Raw genomic sequence first — 23,525 nt, 5'->3', positions numbered from 1 at the left:
ATGAACTACCTTACATGTTTATAATATTTTGTAAATTTGCAAATGCATATTTAAATTGATTGTATCCCTCTCCCATCCTTCAAATGTCACTGGCCCTCTAAGGACCTAGTGCAAAGCTCATTTTCATTAATGGAAAGACTTACAGGCTAAATGTATAGCCTAAAATTAAACTAAGACTCGGAATATTCCTCATCTCTGGAATACTACTCTTTCTACTGTTCAAGTGTTAGTGTGTTCCTCAGCATAACTTGGGCCTGTGCCAGCTAGTCTTTGGCTGGCTTATTCCTAGTAGCTCAGGAGTTAATGTGAGCAATAGAAAATCTTGAACAGACACTTTGAGTGCAGCCTCCATGTTCTGGAAGGTGAAAGAGTTTAGTAGTAAGTGTGGGATTGTGTCAGCTGGCCTTCATGTCTCTTCCTGAGTAATCACAATGAAGTCTAAACCAGCAAGTCTGGGGGTTGTTGGGTCTTTGTGTATTCTCACAGCCTTGCATTGTATTGACTTCCTTGCGTAAGACTGCGTTTTAATAGAACTGGTCAGGAGCTTATTTTGATCATAAAAACATTTTTCGTTAAAATGTCACTTCCAGTCCCAGTAAGTGTAGAGTTCCTACTTAACAAAGTGCACAATTCAACTCATCCAAGAACAATAACCATCTGGAGCGGGAAGAGTAAGGTCCTGGCTTAAAAGAATCAACAACTGGGGAACAGGTAGCCTCCAGCCTGTAGGAGTTGTCTTCTGTGAGTTGGCGTGATGGTGTCTGGGATCTCACTGTGATGCTGAGGACAGGTGCCAGGGTACCCAGAGAGTCAAATGGGATCAGATCTTTTAAATTTGAAGTGGCTCTTTTCAGTGTGCAGAAGACTGGAATCTAATCCCCTTGGCTTGGAAAAATAATATATTTAAAGACAAATATTAAAAGAAAAAAACCCTCTGGACTTCCTTCAGTTCCTTATATTGTATTTCTTCTTCTGTTTCAACTAGCATCTTAAATGTTTTTGATTATGGATTGTTCAGAAATACTTGAATTTTAAAGAACATTTTAAGCAACAGGAAAGGTAAGGATCATATAGATGCTGTCTCTTTGCATGTGTGTGTGATTGTGTATAAACACTCCAGCAAAAGAAATTGTATATTCTGCAAAAAAGTTTCATTTATTAATTATTTCTAGTTTATCAGTATTTGTTTCTTCTCTTGATGCTAAATATGTTTGTTTGGAGAAGTTAAGTACAGTTCATACAGTTTTTACAATGGGTTAATACAATTTACTTTCATATCAGGAAGTCTGTGAGAGTTTAGACAGAATTTGGGCCTTTGACATTGTTTTATATGAATGCAGAATGCAATTATTTATTATCTTTTCCTTCTGCACAGGAACATACAAGTCTTAAACCTATATCGCTCCACAACAAATTTTTATTATATATATTTTCTAAAAATCATTGAGACAAGTATGTAAGCTGCAAGTTCTGAATAAACTACAGTTACAACTGAAAGCAGGTACCCCTGAGGTACATATCTGTGTGTCTCTTATACAATGTGTAGTCTCACATAGAAATAAGATTTTTATTTTGCTATATTGTGGCCAAAAAATTATTTATGCTTGATGGATCTTTGTCAGAGTGAGAAATAGTGTCAATGCATAAGAGCCAATAGAGTCCTTGAGACATCTTTGCCACAATGGGAAAGGACACATCATTCCTTCAGTTGTGCTCATAATTCCAGTGGCCAGCATGCTTGCACATGTATTCCTCAAGTGCCAAGAACTGTCTTCAGTGCTCCAAAATGACAGTGTCTGGGAGAACGAATTCATCGCCAATCTGCAGAGCCAGAAAGAGTGTGCATTAGGAAGGAAACGTGTTTTATCTTGCCTGTAATGTCATTGCTCTGTGCTTTTCTCCAGTGCTTTTGTAAGGTTTATGGATAGCCTTGGCCTCTGAAATCATGATGTCTCCAGATATTGCTGCTTTGCCAAGACAAAATAAATCAGAAGAATATTAATGTTAAGACTGAGAATATTCATGGAACTTCTTCGGGTTGGTCAATCTTTTTTCCCAGTGGCTAAACTCTACTTCTTTTATCCTTATCAAGGAGACCTAGGGGAAACAAGTTTTCTAACCTGAGCAAAATCTAGGTTTTATCAGCTATAGTAAAAGAAGGGCAAGTTTTTCCTGTGCAAATGAATAATCTCTGTAAGGCTTATAGGAAATGCTATAGACATTAAACATTTCTTCATTTTAGCTCCAGTATTTGCAATGGTTCTATTCAGTTTCTGGTTCTGTTTTTCACCTCAGTTTTTTCCACATTTTATTTAAAAGTTTATTTTCTCTTTTTCTTATGTTGACTTGTCCTACTGGGAATCTGCAACCATCCTTCTGTTGAACTTTCACTAACAGAGCTTTGAAACTGGTTGAAAATGGACTAAAAAAAAAAAATATATGATTTGTTGCTGGCTAAAATGTGACTGTTAATTTCATATGCATTAAATGGATACTGTTTGCAGCTGTATATATGTGGACATTGTGTGACACAACCTTTTGGGTTCGCTTTCCTGCTACCTTTGACCTTGCCTATACAAAGCCTGCTTTACAACATCGTCTGATGTGAGCAAAAATGAAGTTCCTTGTGTAGCAGAATATCAGTTTCGTACAGCATAGATAAGAATGCTGTTGTCTCATTTAAATAATACCTCATAACAAGATGTTTTCCAAGGATGCAAGGGGAAAATGCAAGCTGTGTCTGTAAATTATTGGCCAAAGACTATTTTCTGATGACATATAGAAACTGTAAGGAAATGCAATCTATTTGGAGTACTTTTGTCATGGTTAATGGATTTTAAGTTTTCTACACAATTCTCAAAAAATGTCTGCAGCAACATAGAGATACAAGCTGTTTCCATATCGCTACCAAATTTTAAAAAGGAAAAGCAAAGTGTTCTTAACAATGAAAAAAGAGACCTGAAATTATGATTGTAAATATCACTAACAATCAATTAATGATATCTGAAATAAATGGGCCTAAAAGAAAGCAATATCGAAATGAAATAAAATACAACTAATACACCCAGAATTGTAAAATTGTTTTAAGAAGAGCTTTTCTCATTACAGCTGAATGTGATTTTCAAGATAAAGGCATTGTAATATGACCCTGTGTGCTGTTCTGTGTGTACAATAAAGCAAGCAAAATTAATCCCTTCCCCTGATGACCTCTAGAAATGAAAACCCATTATAGTAATAATATTTGTACTTAGGCCTTGATGTTTTTGTGCTGAATGTGAATGCTGTGAAATGATTGTATACAGTGGCTGATGAGGACACATGTACAGATAAATACATAAATAATCCTCTTTATATAGGTGCAAGGTGACTTTTTAGATCTGGTATGGAAACTAGTTGAAGTCTAATAAAACTGGTAATCATTTTCTTTACTGCTAAGGCCTGAATCTTATTATGTTGAAAGGTCTATTAGGAATGTTTCCCTTTTAAACATGGAATGTATGTAACTGGATCTTGTGCACAATTTTCCTGTTTGTAAAACTTGAATTAAGCATTGAAATTTCTGCCTAAGTTACTGGTTTTGGTGTTTGCCAAAGTATATATGGTATCAAATACTGTAATACATCTTTGTTGCCAGTCTGTGGTTCGGTTAGCAAACCCCACTTAAAGGCTAAAAGATCTTTTAAAAAACAACATTATTTAGCTTGGAACAAGAATCAATACTCCATATGATATGGTAATGAAACACAGACTTTGCAACATATTGATGGACAGTGAGAAAGTGTGTGTGGTGAGAGGAGTGGGTGTATTTGTGTGCATGTTGGAGGGACCACAATAGTATTAATAGCCTGTAAAGGAGGTTTCTGACATTTGGTAAACATATGAGCATGACACAGAGTACAATAACTACAGTCCAGAAACAATAATACATACATTACTCTGGAAGGCCATTAAGTATATGTAAGCTTTCTTCTGTCAGCATTTGTATTTTCACAGGATGTAGTAGCAAAACGTTAGCTTTGTGGAAAAGGAGGTCAAAAAAGATATCCACATATTATTTTACTATTTTGCTTTACTTTCAATATACGTGTATCTTTCTGATGTGGGCCATGTATCTAAGGTGGCTCAGTTTTGCAGAGTCTGGCTTTCTATTTGTCTAAGTGGTAATAAATTCCCATTGATCAGAGCTTAGTGGAAATTAGAACACCCTCCACGAGCCTCAGTTGGGGAGGCTGCTCCCAGCAGACTCTCACTCACATTAAAAGCCCACTGGAATGTTTCAGGATGGTTGGTGTTGCTGCATATTACTTTACAATGTCAATACTAGAAGGCCTATTGATTTGGACCACTTTCTTTAAATAGAAAAAAAAAATTAGTATTTGAAAGCAGTAAAAATGGCCAACTGGTGCAAAAATAGTACTACCTTGTCTCTTTTTCATAGGCTGTTCATCATGCTGGGAAAGCCTTGAATTACACTGTAATTATTTTTAAAAACATATATGTTGTACTTTCAATATATTGATTGTAAAGGCTTATAGTTGTGACTTCAGCTAAAGAATAAAACTTGACTTTATTAATTGAATTTTATTTTAGATTAAGATTAGGGGGGTTTCTTTTAAGCAGTCTGTATAGGGGTTTTGAAGAGGGTGACCTGAGAAAGATACAGATAAAGGCAAGACTTATCAGTCTTTCAGACCTGTACTTCTCAGTGTCAGTCAAGCAGCACTGGCAGAAGAGGTGTGAAGAGGTCTCTTTCTAATGCTGATTTTCATACCACTGTCAGCAGACTGCTAAAAAGTGAGAGTGAGAGAAGCTAAGAAAGCAAAAAGGACAGATATGAATTGGAAGGCAATATATGTTATGCTAGTATCTGCACACATGAAACTTTTTATAATTAGCAAATACCTAAGTCAGACGTTTAAATCCATATTATAAGGAACTAGAAGTCAAGATACATCTGTATGAAATAAAGATTGCCAATAAAGACTGTGTGATTTGGTTTCAGAGGTGGTTTCTTTTTCCTGAAGAGGTTGGGAAGGCTGGAACTCAGCCATCTATCTAACTGTACCATATGTTAGGAAGGATCTGTCTTCTCTATATCAGCAGCTTATTATCTGATAGTATTTTCAGTATTTTCACCCAGATTGTTTCCCATTCCTTCTTTTGGGTTCCGTTTTCTTCTGCAAGATCCTTCAGGATACTTCCTGATATTTCCTCATCCTTGCATGTATGACTTACTGTCAGTGAATGATGAAGCCTGTTGAAGGGATGCAGCTCCTTAGGCTGGCTGGAAATACTCCACTCTACTTCTCCCTGGGCATTCCTCTTCAGCATCTTTCTGGAGCTCTACCACATTGAGGATCCATTTTGAAATCCTAGTACTACTCTACGAAAACAATACAAATTTCTCTTCTAGTTCAAAATGTGGGGTTTTTTTCAAGAACGGCATCAGTTATGCAGAGCCGGCTAAATGAACACTTGTGTTCAAATCACTTACTGATTATGCAAAACAACTCTGCCTGTTACGATACACATTCAGTGCAGAAAATTGCTCTGTTAGTTGGACTGCTTTTCCCGTCACAATGAAACATACATCTGCTTACAGCGAAAAGTCCAAGGGCCTGATTTACTAAAAATTAGTGATCCATCAGATTGATGGGCAATCTGCACTCTTGGTGCCTTGAAATTTCTTGCATCAGTCACTAGATCATGATTTACTAATAGGGTTTCAGGGCTTGCAAAATAGCACAACTCTAACCACATATTAATATTTAATCTGGCATTTTAAGTGCACCTAACAAAAGACCCCAGAGCTGCTGACAGGACCCTAAATTGTGAATTTCTTTAAAAGGAATTGAGTATTTCCATAGCGGTTTCATGTGGAAATCTGAAACAAAAAGAAATACATGAGTTAAGCCCCGCTCATGAACTTACAAGCTTCTGGGTATATTTTCTTGAGAAACTGTTTATAGTCTGTTTTTTTTTTTGCAATCTAGCTTCATTAATATATGACAGAGAATTCTTTGGCTGTTTTACTGTCCATAGCTCATGACAGAAGAGAAATTTCAAAACTAATTTCTGTATTGTGTCCAATTAAACAGTCTGTTATTAAAATACTTAATCCACTTGGAAACTCCAGAAAGCTTCTAAATGAGGGTAAAAAATAATATATATATCACAAAGGTGTCTTTATTACCATGAAATTTAGTAATTGAATCTGCATAAACTTAGTAAATTAGGCCTTCTGTGTTTTGTATAGCATTTTTAAGTAACCACGATAGACAAGAAGCTGAACTACATATCAATAGTGTTTCTACCATTTCACAGCTTAAATAGAGCTGTAGAGTGACTTAATAAGTAACTTCTGCTGCTGCTGTCAGATGAATATTCTAATTTTACAAAATGTATATAGTGCATGTCTAGAAAAGGGTTTATTCGTGTCTTCCATTTTCATATGCCATAATTTATGAAAGATGCTCCCAACACCACCTGTAATAACAGAATGTTTATTAGTGTGCAAATGAGGGTTATAAATGATGCTGCTTATCTATGGAACAAAACACAAAAGACAACTTATTAGCAAAAGACAAATTGCTCAGCAAGTTTCAATGAGCCGCTATGTTTGTCATGAAAAAAACCTTTTATTTGAGCAGATCAATGTTTTTATAATCTATTTAAAATAATATACTTGCCACTAGGTGGCTATTTCTGATCAGATCATTTTACCATTTTAATTACATTTTTAATATCCTGGCTGCATAAACAAAGATAAATTACAAGCCTTGCACAATCTGGCTGCTAGCTCAGGCACAATCTGTAATAATATCAGCTTTTGTTTGTGCCTCCTCTAATTAGATTCTGAAATCTAGGCTTTATCAATCAATAATTTTAATTTCAGAATTGCCTTTTGATCTTACATTTCATGTTTGTTTGTAGAAAATGATCAGTAGGACAAAGCTGATAATTTATGCAGAAACAATCTCTCAGCAGAGTTACAAGCGCATTCCTAGCCATCAACACAACCCCGCAGACTAAGCTTGACACAGGTCTAATTAGCATGCAGATATGTGTCGCCTCATTGGCAATTCAAATTGCTTTTTTATAATGTACCTCAAATTGTGCTACTCAAACATTGTATTTGATTTCCAAAGCCCCCTGGGCATCCCATAATGTCTCCCTTCATCCTGGGTATGAAGCATTTATTGAACAATCTGCTTCAACTCCGGCTATCTTTTCCAAAGCACCCAAATATCATAACCGTGGGACCAGGTTTTCCTCCTTGTCAGACAGCAACTTGTTCTTCTGCAGAGCGGCGGGTGCCACATCCGTAGGTTCCACGATGATATGTTACCTTGCGAGCTCCTGCTCCCGCAGTGGCTGCTCTATAGAGGGCTTCATTCCTGTGCCACTCATCTAAAAAGGGGGAGGATGTCTACAGAGCACACATTAATATGCGGCACATAACCACGTCTCTGAATGCCAGCCTTCCATTCTTCATTAAACAAAATGGCTGGATTGCAGCGATTGTTTTCCCCTCCACGCGCGCGCGCGCGCACAGGCACACACACCACGCATGCAGGCACATACCCACACACCCCCCACACGCACTCTGGCTTTCTCTCTTCTTCTCCCTCATGCACACGCACTCACTTTCATACACACACACACAGAAACACACACACACACACACACACACACACACACACGACATTCCCTGCCATAGCGCGTGTGTGTCGGTGCAGCGAGTTACATGTGAAAAGTTGTCTGTGGCATGTGTGACACGCGAGGAGATTCCTGCCAACGTCAGGGCCCTTTTTTGCCATGCAGCAACAAGTGGCAGAATCAATGGTGTACAGTTATTCAGCAATGTAATTCATTTCACTGGCTTTGGCTCCCAGCCAGATCCGCCATCTGTCTCTTGCTCTCCCTCTCTCTCTCTCGCCTGAATTTGTCCTACATTTCGTAATGTTACGTGCTTACCATCCTTATTCTATGCCAGAGGTACAACACAAGCCTCACCCCCGTTCCAGCGTGGAGTTCTGTGAGTTCGGTGGCACTTTGGATATTCCACTTCAGTGCCATAGGAAGAAAAGGGTAAGCAAAAAACAGAGGGATAGCTGCAAAGAGAATGGTGCTCTTCTATCTGAAAGCCAGTGCCTCCGCTTTTTATTTAAAGCATTGATATGGATCTGTCTCACATGGGAACTTTTCCTGCTTCGTTAGAGTATCTTCGTTTTCTTTATTGGATGCTGGCACTGTACGCCACTGCACAGCTCTGTGGAATGCCTGCTGTTGGATACTTGCAGATCCCTGCCACCAAGCAACCTCCTGCATTGGAAATCGGGTGACTACTCCAGGATCTTATGCGTGCTTGCTGTTTGAAGCTGCAGAAAAGTGAATAATCAATTAAGTATTGATTTCTTGTAAGATTTGGTAAATTTCAAAGGCAAGACAAAGAGGATGGCTTAAGGAAAGCACTGCAGGGACTTGGCGTAAATTAGACAACTAACAGCAGTGCAGAATAAAATAACACCTCAACTGAATATTTCCTTGGAAGAATTAGCACTAGCTATTGGAAGACGATGGTGGATTTAATCAAGACGGCAAGCACGCTTGAGTTTTAACCGTGAACCTGAAAGAGGAGCTAATTATAACCACCTTTTTATATGGAGCTAATTTGACTGAATGGATGCAAATGTGCTTTATTTATGGATGAAGAAGCAAGCCTTACAGCATTGACTTTGGGATCATCGCATATGCTAAGCTTTACAGCTTCTCTAAAAGTCAAGCCTACAGTACATTTTTATTTACTGAGAAGGTATTTATATGTAAGAATAAGCTAGCCATACAAAAGATTCATCAGAACAATGTACTGTGGCACTGAGGATCTAATTATAATTTTGCAGCATTTCATGTTTTCTCTAATTTGGTGCTTTTCAACCCTTGCTTGTGATGGGCTATAAATGGGACAATAAATGTATGATTTAAACTATTGTGATTTTCATTGTATAGTTTATTAATCGAACTGTAGTTTTCTTAACGTGTTTCTGAATTATTCAGCAGTAATTTGCAATGAAAGAAGCAGAAATGGTGGGGTGGTTTTAAATTCATTTATAATCTTCTTACAGATCTAAATGTACAGGTTCTACCAGCCGATGAGCTCTGTTATTATAAAAGAATGTTAAAATTTTCAGATAAATGGGGCACTGACTTTACAATGGGCACAATATTGTATAATCAGTAAAAGGAGGATTGTTATGTTTTGACTCTGTGGAGAATGGTCTTGGTTAGTTAACTCCTTCTATGCTGATAATGGTAAGCAAATGTACCTTATATGAGAAAATAGGGGGAGAATGTAATGCACTAGTTTGATGTTTTGCTAGTCTGAAACCTTAGCATATTTTTTTTCATTTATTCCCATTTCTGTTACTTTTCTTTTCCCTGTTTGCTTGTCTGGTTTCTGTCGAGGTTTTTTTTCCCTCCTGTCTTGCAATCTACATTCCCTGAGCAACCACAGGAACCAAGTTACATTAAGCTTCAACACAAAGACGATGTAAGAATAATGAATCCTCATTTGCATCGACATTTGTATTCAGATTTGCCAGGCTATAAACTTGGCAGATCAAGCGGAATATTAAGTAGAGGCTTCCATGGTAAATTGCGACTCTTGCAATTGCTGAGTCGTTTTTCCTATTTTTTGCATGAGTGTGTGTGCGCGTATGTGTGTGTGCATGTGTGTAAATGTGTATGTATGTGCATATCTGTAGTGGCAGGTAAAGTCTCATGACTACTTGATTTCTGAGAGGCACATTGGCCCTCTTTCTCTTTCAGTATATGATGTCAGTTTATGCAAAATGAAGCAGGAATACACCAGCAGTAAGCATTTTAGCTAAAGATACAGTGTGACATATGAATAAGGTATTCGCTCCCTTTTCTAGAGACTTGTGTGAAAGAATTCTTCAAGCAAATGGATAAAGACTATTGCAAAAGGATATAGATCTTTTGTATCAGTTGGAGGTTTGATTTCACTGCAGGTAGTGTCCAAATCACAAACTCTGAGGTAGCATTAAACCTACCGGCTTCATAACATGATACACTTTTTGATTTGTGGTGGTGCTGCATGTATGCATGTATGATTCCATTAAAAATTTGGGCATTGCTGTACCTACCATCAGGTGCTTTGGTTTGGTTGGACTGTTTCCAGCTTTACAGTAGTATGTGCAAGACCTAAGTTGACCCTTCTCTTCCAGGGTTGGACATCGAACCTTTTCCTTCACTGACATTTGCTTAAGAAAAGGTGGTCCCAAGTGATCCATTTCCTTAAGAATTCCTCCCTTCTCTCTCTGGATAAACCCTTTTTCAAAATTAATAATTGCAAAAGTGTAATATTTACCTTATCACTATCCTTTGTAACTCTGTGCTATTGAAAATAATTTATGCATGAACTCTGGAAACTTTAAGTTATCCATAACATGGGCTATATTATTTCAGAAGCAGTGAAAAAGTACTTAGTCAACAAGTGCTAAAAAAGCTTCAAGAGTCACATTTGCTACCCATAGATTTTCAAGTAGTTGTCTTAGGACTTCAACAAAGCCCTCTGGACAGAACTTAAGAGTGTCATTGAATTAGGAGACATAGGAAATAGTCAGCCATGCAGGAAATTATTCCAGTGCCTTCTTTTTGCACACAGCCCCTCCCTACCACACCCATAAAAACAGACCTAGCAAGCAGAATGTCAGTACAGTCCACAGTGTGTGTTTTCATAACTTGTAGTAGGCTTTTATATTAAAGAGGTACTATTATAGAGAAAAATCCTGACATTTTTTCCAGTCCTTTCTAAACAAGTTAAGGGACTGAATTCATAAACTTAATCTATGGCTGGCCATTTAGCTAATCCATTGAAAAGCAAGCTTAATGTAATGGCCAAACCTGTGGTAAACAATATTATACTGTATAGTTATTGGTTACAATTTCAGCTGAGAAAGTCAAATCAGCTTTGTTTTCTGTAAAAATACACAAACCTCTAATACTGTTTGGATTTACTTTAATTTTGTTTTCACACAGTAGTAGGATAATTGGTCATGCAGGGAATGGTCAGCTGTAATGCAGTGTTCACTAAGGGCAAAAGATGATATGCTGCTTATGTAGAACAGTAACCTGTGGCAGGCAAAGGCAGACAGGTATCATCATCTGTTCACAATTTTTGAGAAGCTTTAGAACTTTATTCTTTTATTATGGGGGAAAACATGGTATATGTTGTTTCCTTCCTTTGAAAGAATATTCTGGGCTACATTTCCAAAATCGTGCTTAACATAGAAGGGAAAGGTGGAACTTTCAAGATATGTTTCCATACTTTACTTCCTTATGGACATAATCTTCATGAAATAATATAAAATTTTGTTGTTTGGGTTAATATATATACCTGTCATGAATTGTTTGGGAAATTTACCCCAAAACAGCTAAAAAAGTGGTCCTTTTCTGGAACAGGAAAACCAGAACAATATCTCAGTGACTTTCAAAAGAAAAAAATCAATTGAAAAGAGTTTTAAATTCCAAATTTATAGACAATAGCAGATTATTAGACTGCAATATTTTTGCTGGACAGTCATTCACTAAGTGAATCCTTTGAAAAATTAATTCCTCTGGGGGCTTTTTTGTCCCTATACAGAATTCCCCAATTTCTTGCTGCCTATGGCTATAGAACCCAAAGAAATGAGAGAGGAATGAAAAGTACTTTAAGCTCCAAATACATTTATCATATTCACTGACAAAAAGATAAAAACACCTGGAAAAAAGGAAGATGTGAAACAAATATTTCATGGGAGAAACTCCAATCTGTTCTCTGGCCTTTCAGGTGTACAGTGTTGTTGGGTAAAATATTGGAGTGCTATACAAAACAAAAATGTACTGTGCAATGAGTATTCACCATCACTGGACAGAGTGCAGCACAGTCAGTCTAGTCAGAGCATATGGACGCTTTAGAAGGAAAGCTCAAGGCCTGTTACAGTATTTCAGTCTAGTTCATTGTATTGCCATAAAATTTAAGATTCCAACAACACAGAGCTCACTATATATACTAAGGGTCAGACCTGCTGGTCCATAGCATTTAAAGGGAAGCTATCATTTTTTACCATTATTCTTCTGATCGAAGATCCTTTTGTGTAACCTACTCTTGTGAAGAGTATCATTCAAGTGTTGTATTTCTTACTGGCAGCTTCGTTGTCTGTTTCTGTCATTGGTGTGGACTTCATCTCGGGACTGAACTGCAAGCATTTTGCATCTCAGGAATATAGTTTCCTAAATAGTTTTTTTCAGGTTTGTGCATGAAACAACAGTTTGAACTTAGACAATTTAAATGTTTCTGTTACATAAACAGTAAACCATGTCCCCTTCATGTTTCTTTTTTGTTTCCCAGGCACAAAGGAGACAGAAATGATTTTTAAAAGAAGCAAATATGTAGATATGCAAACCAGGAGAAGACAAAATAGATTGACACTCAGAAGTGGCTTTTGCACTGGCTTTTTATAAATAATAAGAGTTAAATCTTTCTTTCCAAGGTGAAACTTCAGTGCTCTCCCGCCTTATAGCTTCTTCAGTGGGATGTCTTTTGAGACACTGTATCTGTAATCTCTGTGCACATTGCAGTAATGTATAACTAACAATTGAAGGTTTTGTGCAAGATTTTCTAGTTTTGCTGAAGACTTTGCTGGGAGAGTGTAATCCATTGAAACATGCTATATTCCCTACTTGGGCAGTCCAATAAAAAGTTCATGTTTTCCTTAATAAAATAAATATGCTTTCAGTACCAAGAGCTTTCACATGGCAAAGCTTTTAATTTAATTGCCTGGATTGAGTTAGCTATTTTCAGTTTCAAGCAGTCTTTCGATTACTAAAGACAAAATTGTAATAACTATAAATATTGTTAGATAATGAATAAACTGGGTATGCACAAAAATGCCTCAGACCTGAGATCTCTTTCTGTGGTTTATTGCTCATTGAATCTTGTATCAAATTACAGTGCAATCCTGTAATTTGTGTTCATATAGGATCTAGCATAATAAGGCTCCACTTCTGATCAGTATCGTAACATAAATAATCTTAAAAATGCATTGTTTTAGACAATAGACAAGCTTTCCAGGGTGGTTGTTTATTTGCATAATCAGCACTGTCTCATTTAGTGCAGTGGTTACTGCTTTTGGCAAAGTTCTGTGGTCATTAATTGTGCTTTGAATTTCGTTGGGAATTTTGCTTAATGAGAACAGATTTTGATGCATTTTTTCAGCTCTCTGAAAACCATACTGACCTATGCTTCATTATTGTCACAGCGAGTTGCAGAGAGAGCAACATGGAAATCACTTTATTCTGCACTGAACTTGGCCAGCTCTAGGGCTGAATTCAACCGCTGGGTAACAAAACTCAGCAACTGAGCACATGAGAAGACTGAGGAAAGGAGAATCTAATTTTTACGTTTTAGGTTATTACAGTGCGGAGGGTAGGGGCAGCAGAAAGTTTCTGTGCAATAGAGGAGGGAATACTGGTAAAACGAGTACAGGGAGATGGGATATTAAACATTATTTTTACTGTTAACCCAATGTCAGCAGTTAAAAGAAAGAACAAGAAGCAGAACACAAATTCCAGTAATTGCAACTTGCAACCAGTTTCTCCTGGATTCATAATTTATGTTGTAACTTGCAATGAACCATGCCACACAGAAGTGGTCCTAGGCTGCAGAAGATAAATCTAATGACACATCAGCTATTGCCACCTGCTTCTGCTCTCAGTAATGTAAGTGGGAGTTTTTCTGTGGACTACACAGGGAGCTGTATTTGGGCTTATCCACAATACATTGAAGTTACTTGTGCTATACTGTGCCACAGTCATAAGCACTGAATAGGGGGTGGCATTTTAAATATATGAAATATTCTGGAGCCATATTCAATTTAAAAATTTTTGATCCTGCTCTAAATATTTTGTTATTAATAGAAAGTTGATAGAAGTTGATCACTGCAGTTTAGAAAAGTATTTGATTTTCTTTTCAGGAAAATTGAAGTTTTTGCATATTACTGCTCTGGACAAAAAATAAAATTTCCTCAAAAGCACCTTACAAAATATAAATAAAATGCTGCAAAAAAGAGGTTAAAAAGGGTCCAGTTATGAAAATTGTCTTCTTCATCCTACATTTCTCAAATTCATTTTAACTTTTCCTTGCATTTGTATCCTAACTAGCCAGTAAATTCCCCCCTAAAAATCCTTGCAGCCAGAATGATCTTGGTGAATCTTCAATCCACAGTAAAAATATCCCACTGACATCTTTCAGAATCTTCTTAACTATTAGCAAGGTCACTATACCTAAAAATAGAGGGGCAGGCTGTGCTGAAGCTTTTGGTAAGAAATCTAAGTCTGGGGCAAAATAGAAAAAGTAAAGAAGGGCAGACCTATGCATGTGTTGTTGCATCACAGGAGATGTACTGGGCAATGCTACCACAAAGAAACTTCCCCCATAGATACAACAGGTAGAAGGAGACAGCAGTCTTCTAGGAAAGTAGTAGGAAAATGCAAGAAAATATACAGCTTTACAGTACACAGAAACATTATTTACATTGTTAAGCAGTGGAATTATTAGAAAAAAAGGACAAAGTACTATCTGGAATCAACGACTGAGTTTTTTATTCTGCTTTCACAGCTTCATAAATTTTCTCACTAACTACATTGTTTTGCACTTTCAGCAGTATTGTGTATGATTTTTAAGCTCCTACCATCAAAATTGTTTTCTATTTCTCATACATACTACTTCAAGAACACTTCTTCTTATACATAATGACTAGAACTGTCTGGACGACCTGCTGAAAGTGTTTCAGAGTTTCTCAGCAGGATGAAAGTTAAAAACAGAAAGAAGTTGTAATCTTTTTGATTATTTGCCAGGAGATCACGAATTGAGGGAGAAAGTTATCTTGTTCTCAATAAAAATGAAGGATTGTGGGAAAAAAAAATGCTTAGCATCCGAGGGGGAGTTTTAGCAAGTTCCCCTCTAGTTTTATCTCAGTTATGGATTCCAACATTTTGTTCAGTCATTTTGTTCCAAATGAGTCCAAATTCTGGTGTTTCTTATTACTTACATTTTCTTTCCAATTTATACTTTAATCTAATTCTACAGCAGGACACTTCCAGATGTTTATTCTTGTGAAGTGTTAAGTATCTTAAGCATATGCAGATCCTCTGACCTCAACACCACATAGGTTTTGCTCAGAATACCTTAGTATTTCTTGAAGATTCAGTTAGCATGTTCCATATAATTAGAAACAGAGTACAATGATGGCGATTCTTGAGTTTTGCTTTTATTGGCATTTTGCATTAAAGAAAAAATAAACTCCTAAATGATCTAAATCCAAGATTTTGAGGCTGGACAGATATTTGGGATTATTTTTCTTTTTTTTTTCGGAGTGGTAGTGCCCATTTCAAAGGGACATGACTAACAGTACTTTCGAAAATCAGGCCTCTGTCCCAGCTGTGGAATATGGCAATATCCAATCTTTAATCTGCCTTTTGATAACATTGACTTTAGTCAATGCTGAATTTTTAACTGCACGTCTTATTTCTTTGAAAAGCAAATCATCACTCATGCTGAATTTATCTTGTACCAAAAAAAAAAAAATTTCAAATTGGTTGTAATGTTCATTTTACAGTTACTATATATTCATGCACAATTACAGTTAAGATTTCTATTACTCAGGCTGTTAATATTGTAGGAAATGCAATGCAGAGAAATGTAGCAGAGAAATGTACCAGAGATAGTTCTTGTTTCTACCTCTGAAAAGGCAATACTGGACAGAGCTGGCTTCAGCAGTGTTACTGCCAATACAAAAAGGGAGGAGTTTCTTCCATTCAAAAGGAGAAAAAATATTATCTTTTTATCATCAAATCATTTAGAAAAGAAACCACAGGTGGGAATCCTGAAAGCTTACATGAGTCAGAAAGGTCAAAAACCAATTTCTGACTTGTTGAAGACATCCTCCTGATTCTTTGAAGTGTGATTTTTTTTTCCTAGTGGTATTCTTGGCCAGCCAGGCAGCTTATTAGACAGTCAGACTGCTGCATGTGACTTTTCTAAAGACTGCGTTGGCTTCTTGTTGCACCACTATTTAGTTTAAGGCTTGATCTGGGAAGCTTATTTGGTTTGTATTTGGTGATATCCCTCAGTCCTAAGGTTTGCAACTTGCGAGCATGCCTAACTCTGTAAATCTTCAAAACGTGGTGGAAACCCCCATACATATTTTAAAAAATAGTATTTTTTAATGGAAGTGTTGACTTACAGAAAAAAAAAACAATAACATCTGAGAGTGGGGATCTGCTTTTGAATGTCTGACTGTGTACTGTGACATGGCCGTAATAGTACACCCGGTAAAACTGTTAATAATTTTTGTTAAAAATTGCTAAGCCAAAGAAATATTTCTGAGTAATGAATTTAGTCAAAACATCAATTTTTATATAGTATCTCCAAGAATTTGTCTCCCAAAATATGTACTTACATCTTACATTGTAAATAAAGCAAATGGAGAGAGAAGATCAAGTATAGATAAGGAAGGGAGAAGATTTGATACCCTGTCACTTGATACCAGTCACATTTTCCATGTCAAATATGATAGATTTTTGCTCATAAAAATTACTTTACTGGGAAGGGGAGAAATAAAAAAGGGGTTATTGACTCTGTTACAGTCCTGATACTTCACCTAAATGCCTTACCAAAATGGAGAAATAAAATGAAATTTGAAAAAAATAATAAAAAATACCATAGAGGTAAAATCTCCTAGAAATTTTTCATACACATTAATGATTTTAACAGTATCTGTCTGGTACTTCTGTAGTAATCTGGTAGCATCTAACAGTAAACAGGACTGGGGGAACATTCAGTGCTAGACAAGAGTCAATCTTGAAAGATAGAATGAGTTTTTTAATTAGAAACAACCTTCTTTTTATCTGGACCTGACTGAATCATTAAATTATTTTTCCTACTTGAATATCCTTTTCTGAGATCCACTTTTATCTTGAAGCAGAACTATGCCATTTGTAAAGGTGGGAAATATCTGACTACAGCTCCTAGTTTCAATTGTTTTTATATGAAACATAGATCTGTCATTATTTATAATTCTTATTTCACTAAAATTTACCTTGAAGATAAAGTTTTTTACATTCTTTTTGTAGACATACTAGGAAGAAGTTTAGCATGAGTTAGTTTGTTGTTGTTTTCTTAGAAAAGGACATATCACATGTTGTCCAGAAATTTTTGAGGTATCATTTGCAAATAATCTATTGAAATTTGGAGGCAAAAAATGCACAGAACCCATTTTCACCAAGGAAAAAAAAAAAAGAAAAAGAAAAGAAAACCAAAACCTATTGGCTTTCAAATGAAGGTTTGCAAATTATTGTGTGAAATACCAACCTTTCATCTCATTCAACAGATCCTATTATGTGACAATATGAATCTTCTAACCAAGCTCCTTCAAACCCTCAGGTCATGGCTTGACAATACAGTAAATCTTGCTTCATAGCTCTTGCTATAGGACTGGAAATGCCACAGCCACTCCTGTGTTTGTACTACCAGCTTTTTGTGGGATCAGATGTCATTTTTCCTCCTACAGCTGACATAAAACCCCTGTAAGAGAAGAAAGCTGATATAAATTCTATATTGCATTTTTGACCAGTTCAGCAGCAATGCAATGGCATATCCATGTCTGAACAAAATCAAATTAGTACTTGATAGTGCAAAAGACTAGCATAAGTGGAGATGAAACTGCAGCCTGAATTAAAAATCATTTCCTCTGTGAGGGCATTCCAAAATATCTGAAATTGCTAGGAGCACTATAAAGTCATATGCTGGAGACTCATTTTAAAATTTGTTCTTTTTTCTACATGTAGACATAGGCACTTAGTGAAGCTTACTAAATTTTTGAGTCTGAAAGTTCTGCCACATAGGGCTCATTACTAGTACTATGAGTAAGACTGCAGTGTGAGATCCCAAAAACCCTGTTGTCCTTTGCCATACAGTGTATGAAAGTGTGGGAGTTAATTTTTTGGGGTTATTTTTTCAGTTGCTACCGGATGTTGACCAGAAAGTTGGAAGGGTTGAAATCCTCCCACAGTAAGTTCTCACTGGTTTTCACTGACAAAGTTTTCACGATAATCATAAAAATTTATAACAACAATTGTCCCTGACTACGCTTAATAGAAAAACAAGACGGAAAGAACATTTTCAAGAACAAATTGTTCATTTGTATGCAAACTACTTGTCCTGAATTTGTTGAAAACCTCTTGCTTTTGCTTTACGCCCACATCAGCACAGTTCCAAAATATTAAGTTTCAGCACACTTAATTCTTATTGTTCCTGGCAAAGCTTGCAGAAGAAAAGGATTCTGAGGAGATTTCAAAGCTACTTGTGTGCAATGACAGTTGTCTACAGGATAACTGAACTGTATCAGTTAGTATCCTGTCTAATAATAACATGCTTGATATTGCTATACTTTAAATATAATTGTACTCTTTTTTTTAGAATAAAGAAAGATTAACAGATGATCTAACAGTTATTAGTTGCCCAAATAATAAGGTTAATTCATACTTCATTGCATTTCTTAAGTGCAAACACGTTATGACACCCAATAAATTTATACTTGAAACTCAGGAGTTTAAAGTAACTGCTTGCCTAAATAACTGCTCTAAGACAGAAAAGTATTAATCAAAACTGGAAGATAGTCAAAGGCAAAACAAATGCATGTTCATAAAGTTACAATTTTGCAAACAAGTTAGGTAAAAGGATGCTAAAAGGAGAAGCAGGGGAAGCACTAAAACATTGAAATATAAATATTTTATATTTTAAAAAATGATAAGTATGTTGAAAGAATTTTGTGAGATTCTCAGGAGAAATTTGAGGTATGCCCATTTTTGGTTTTGCTGCTTATGATGGTAGGAAGAAAAGAAGTGCAAGTGATTAAGGCATTACTGTAATACTTAAAGTAACTTGGATCACTTCCTGACACCTTTAAGCCTTAAGAAAAAATAGCTATAGATATCTGTTTTCCAGCCACAATCTGTGACATCATATTTCTTAATAACAGAGTCTGAAAGAGCCATAATTTTTCAAAACTTGTTCTCTAAGAAAAGTTGGATTCATTTTCTGGGAAACGAGAACTAAGAGGTCAGGCTGGGGAGCAAGGGGGTATGGGGGATGCTTGCGGTGTTTTTCGCATTGGTTTTATGTTTGGGATTTCAGTCCACTTAGGTATCACCCAGTGTGACACTCAAGTCTTGTCTTACCAGTGGTTTGAATGTCCTTAACCTCATGCAAGTGAGCTGAAAGTTCATCTCTCTGACTGTTGCAGAGAACATCAGCCAGCAGCTATGGCGATATTTTTCCTGGCTATTATGATTGTACATTGGATATAAGCTTTTCTTCTGCCTGATGTGTGCAAGGTGATGAAGAATCCCTTTCCATTTTGGAGAGCGCAAGCTGCCTACAAGTCTGACTCTTCATCACCCTTAGAAGTGCTGGAAATAAAGTGGTTGAAATCACCCTGTAGCTGAAGCTGCCAAGCCTTTGTCTACAGGCTGTTTCTGCTGAAAACAGGGGCTGGTATTTTTCAACTTTTCTCTGATCACTTGATGTGCAGTTCCTGATTTCAGAGGTAAGTGCCATGTCATCTTCGAGTAATGGCAATCAGATAATTCTGCGTGAGTACAGTTTTAACTATCAACTGGAGGTAGTTAAATGCATCTAATAAATAATAATATGATTGTCCCCATCTTGGTTTTCTGTAAATTATGCTATCTGTAACTCTTTGCATTTTTATGCACCAGCATAATAAAATTTTAGTCACATTTTGCTCAGTTTGACTGCTTAAAGAAAGTGGGTGTGCATGTCTGCCTCTCTGTCACTGTGTATACATATATCAAAATAGATTTTCAAGGTGGTAATGCAAAAGATACAAGTAAAGAATTCACAGATTGGCTGTAGACCTAATCATATGTCTCACATTGAAAGACAATTATTTGGCTTAATTTGTCTCAAAGACATTTTGGCAGCTTTTCGATCGTATTTTTTTGCCAGCAACAGACATCAAAATCAGTGCAAAGATTTTCTTCCCCCTAAACTGCCAAATTAAAACATTTGCTGTCAGTTCCTTCCAGTTCACTGCTTTCATAGAATCATAAAGTAACCAACTATGTGAACAGAAAAAAAGTCTGATAAATATTTGTGTTGGGCTTTTTTCAGTCAGAACTTCATGGAGATGTTGTGTTGGAATGGACCTTAAGATTGTCATCTAATCTATCCCTCTGCTCTCTAAGGGATCAGTTACACAGAGTGTCATTGGCAGACATTTGTCTAATATTTTTAAAAAATAGTCAATTCAAGGCCTTCCTCAACTTCACTGAGCAACTGTTCTTCCAGTAAGAAATTTTTCCCCATTACTTTAATTATTTTTTTAATGCAAAAGCAGCACTTCCTTCTTTCCTTACCCCCATGGAACATGAAGAACAGTTGATTGTGATGGGAATAGTTCCAGGCGTGGAGAAAAACATACAGTAATTGACAGGATTTTATTATATGGACCTTACAGTTATTATATGGACTTTACTGTTATTATGTGGTTTCATTGTATTCACACTACACAGTGCACAGCATGGACATGCCCAGGCTTGCCATGAGTTTGCCTGCTCCCTGCTTCCCCTGCTCCTCCCCCTTTTGCCCATGTCCCTATCCTGGTTTGTCCCCCCGCTTGTCTGTCTCATGCTCCACCCTATGTTCTGGCCCTTTCCCCTCCTGAGATGATAAAAGACCACGTGCACACGTGAATAGAGGATTCTACTTGCACCCTGTCTTCCGGACTTGTGCTGTGCATATACAATAAATATTTATTAAGTTGATATATTATACTTTCCACTTGCTGTATACATATAGTTATATGATACTACAGTGTGGGCAAATATAGTACAAAATTACGAATAAACTAAGAATACAAAAATTCATTTAATATCCAGAAAGAGCTTCTGTGGCTTTGGTATAGTCACATTCTGCCTAGTGACCAAGATATTAAAGGGAGTGTCAGCTTCAGGCTAATTATTCCATAGTCAAACATTGTCTTTATGTGTAAGGCACAAAAGCACAAAAACACACACACGATAAAATCACAAACCACTCGTGCTTCTGAGCTTCTAAAACAGAAATAGAGAAATACTATTAAAAATATGTACTTCACTTTGGTTCAGATTTTTTAACCAATGAACTCTGGCAGGTTCACATTTTTTCCCAAACAGTTCACCCAACCATCATGAAAATGTGTTGTAATGAAAAGAACTGCAATATAAAAAAAAAAAAAAAGGCTTTGAAAGACCTTAAAGTTCTGAAACTTTTGATCCAACACATGTTGTCCACAGGCCTTCTTAAAGAGATTTCCAAAAGGGGAAATATATCCTTCTAGTTCCAAATACAAATCTAGAAAAAAGGTCAGAAGGCGAGCGAGCACCCTCATAAAAACTGCAATATTTGGGTCATTTTGCCACAATATGATATATTTTCAAAGTCTACAACTCATTTTCTGGCTTCTAGTTCTTATATTCTTTGGTATTTCATAGCAATTTATCTTTCATGTCATATGTTAAAAATAGGATTCCATGTCTTAACAAATGAAAGAGTTGTAAGATTTCATTGCTACTGCTCCATACTCATCGTTTGTATAGGATTAACACGCTCAGAAGCACAGAGATACTGAGTTACAGCTTCATCCTTCATAAAAGAGAGCACATTTTTATTCGGGGAAAAAGTAGTATCAAAGTACTTTCTAGTTCTTTGCATGCACTTGTTTAAAGAAACTTTTTCTCTCTTTCCTTTTCTCTATATGCCTCCTCTGCTCACCGACCTAAGAGAAAGTGTGCTTTGATTCACTTCTGTCTGTCATGTTGTAAGACTTATATTCTCTAAAAGATATGTTTGGACTTAAATTTGTAAAGTTTCTGTAAAAGACTGTTTAATGATCCAATCAGTACAAAATAATAATGTTGTCAAAAGCAATTTTTGTGTGTGGGTGTGTGTTTGATACCATGGCCTGAATTTACAAATCCGGTCTTACTTGATATGTATCTGTAGAGAATGAAAAGAATTTTGATAGTTAAAAATTACTGCCTTGTTAAAAACCTTATTCTCTTCCCATTTGATCTTCATCTTTGAAACCATTTTAAAATTTGACAAAGGCGAAAGAGGATCTCAGAGAAGGGCAAACCATAGGCAGCATTTGAATACCTGGGGATCTGCCATATTTCTACACCAACACATTGACTTAATGAAAAAATTAATAAATTACTATTTATTGATTTTTTTCACTATTTATAAATTGATGAGAGAGTCTGAGATCATGCCATTGTAATACGATCATAAATGAAACCCACCCATGAGTTTTTATTAGGGAAGCATCCACATTTTCATTTTAGTTGATTTTTTCCTCGACTGCAACTACTAAAAATGTCTTTACTGTGAAAATGCCTGAACTATATTTTGCCCCCATTTCAATAGGCATATCCATGTTTCCTACTGCTTGTAGTTTCCCTAATGTAAGGTGGTTAACAAAGGAAAAACAGAAAAGTAGAAATTTTCGGTGTTCTAGAAGGCAGATTGCAAAGGACAAAGCCAAGATGTGAATCTAAGTGTAGTGTGTCAATTAATGATGATAGATCATCTTTAGATACATTGCTTTAAAACAAAGAATTTCACCCTGCAGGGAGCTCTGTTGGGTACAGATGGTCTGGGTGACAGTCAATAACTGAGCCTTGTTGTTGCTCTTGCAAAACCTGGCTACAGGGTAGAGAGACCAGTGTCCATCTTCCATGTTCTTGTGAGCACGGGGTACTGAGAAGTGATGATAATGGTGGAGGTCTCAGAACTGAGGTAGAACTGAGACCTATGCAGTTTGGGTCACATCCTGATAGCCATACAAACTTATGGGCAAAGACAAACTTACCTGGAAGTAGCCTAACTATGACTTCTTTGAAGAGAAAAAAGCTAGGATGATTGAATGTGCTTCCTGAAGAAAAGAAGTGTCGAGCTTGTGTCACCTTTTAGAGATTGTTTCACTGGCACAACTGGAACAAGCAAAATTACTTTGGAAGCTGTACTTGCAAACTAGAAGAGAGCAAAAAGGGAACATATCCATGTAAAGGTACTGCTTGACAGCATTTTTAAAGGCTCTAAGCAGGTATGCACAAACAATTATAAAGTCAGATTCTGACTGCCAGAGAGCTTCCACGTTAATTTTATCAAGCTTTATACTCAATTACTAAGATTGAACAAATCCCAATGCACAATATTAAATGCAATTAGGCAAAATATGGCTATGACTTGCTAGGCTTTACTCATAGTTTAAACATCAAGAGTTTAAATGAGATTTAAAAAAGCAAACAAACCCACAAAACCCCACAAAACCAAAACCAAAACAAACAAAACAAAACAAATAAACAACAAAAAACAAGCAAACAAAAAACCCCCCACC

General features: G+C 36.4%; 1 long non-coding RNA gene across 2 annotated transcripts; it reads right to left on the bottom strand.

The window, feature by feature from the left end:
- Positions 1–1,134: 1,134 nt before the first annotated feature.
- Positions 1,135–23,153, bottom strand: LOC113994050. Of its 2 annotated transcripts, XR_005562746.1 has the most exons (4): positions 22,998–23,153; positions 17,435–17,647; positions 5,236–5,884; positions 1,135–1,821 (listed from the first exon to the last, which is right to left on the bottom strand). It is a non-coding gene; the product is annotated as an uncharacterized LOC113994050 (long non-coding RNA). The 2 variants fall into 2 exon arrangements; XR_005562745.1 differs by lacking the exon at positions 22,998–23,153 and having other exon boundaries at positions 17,435–17,932.
- Between the last annotated feature and the right edge of the window lie 372 nt (positions 23,154–23,525).

Source organism: Pipra filicauda, unplaced genomic scaffold (genome assembly GCF_003945595.2).
Source record: "Pipra filicauda isolate LSUMZ 115617 unplaced genomic scaffold, ASM394559v2 scaffold157_size4220110_pilon, whole genome shotgun sequence".
NCBI classification, from domain to species: Eukaryota; Metazoa; Chordata; class Aves; order Passeriformes; family Pipridae; genus Pipra; species Pipra filicauda.
This window is presented reverse-complemented; position numbering and strand designations above follow the sequence as displayed.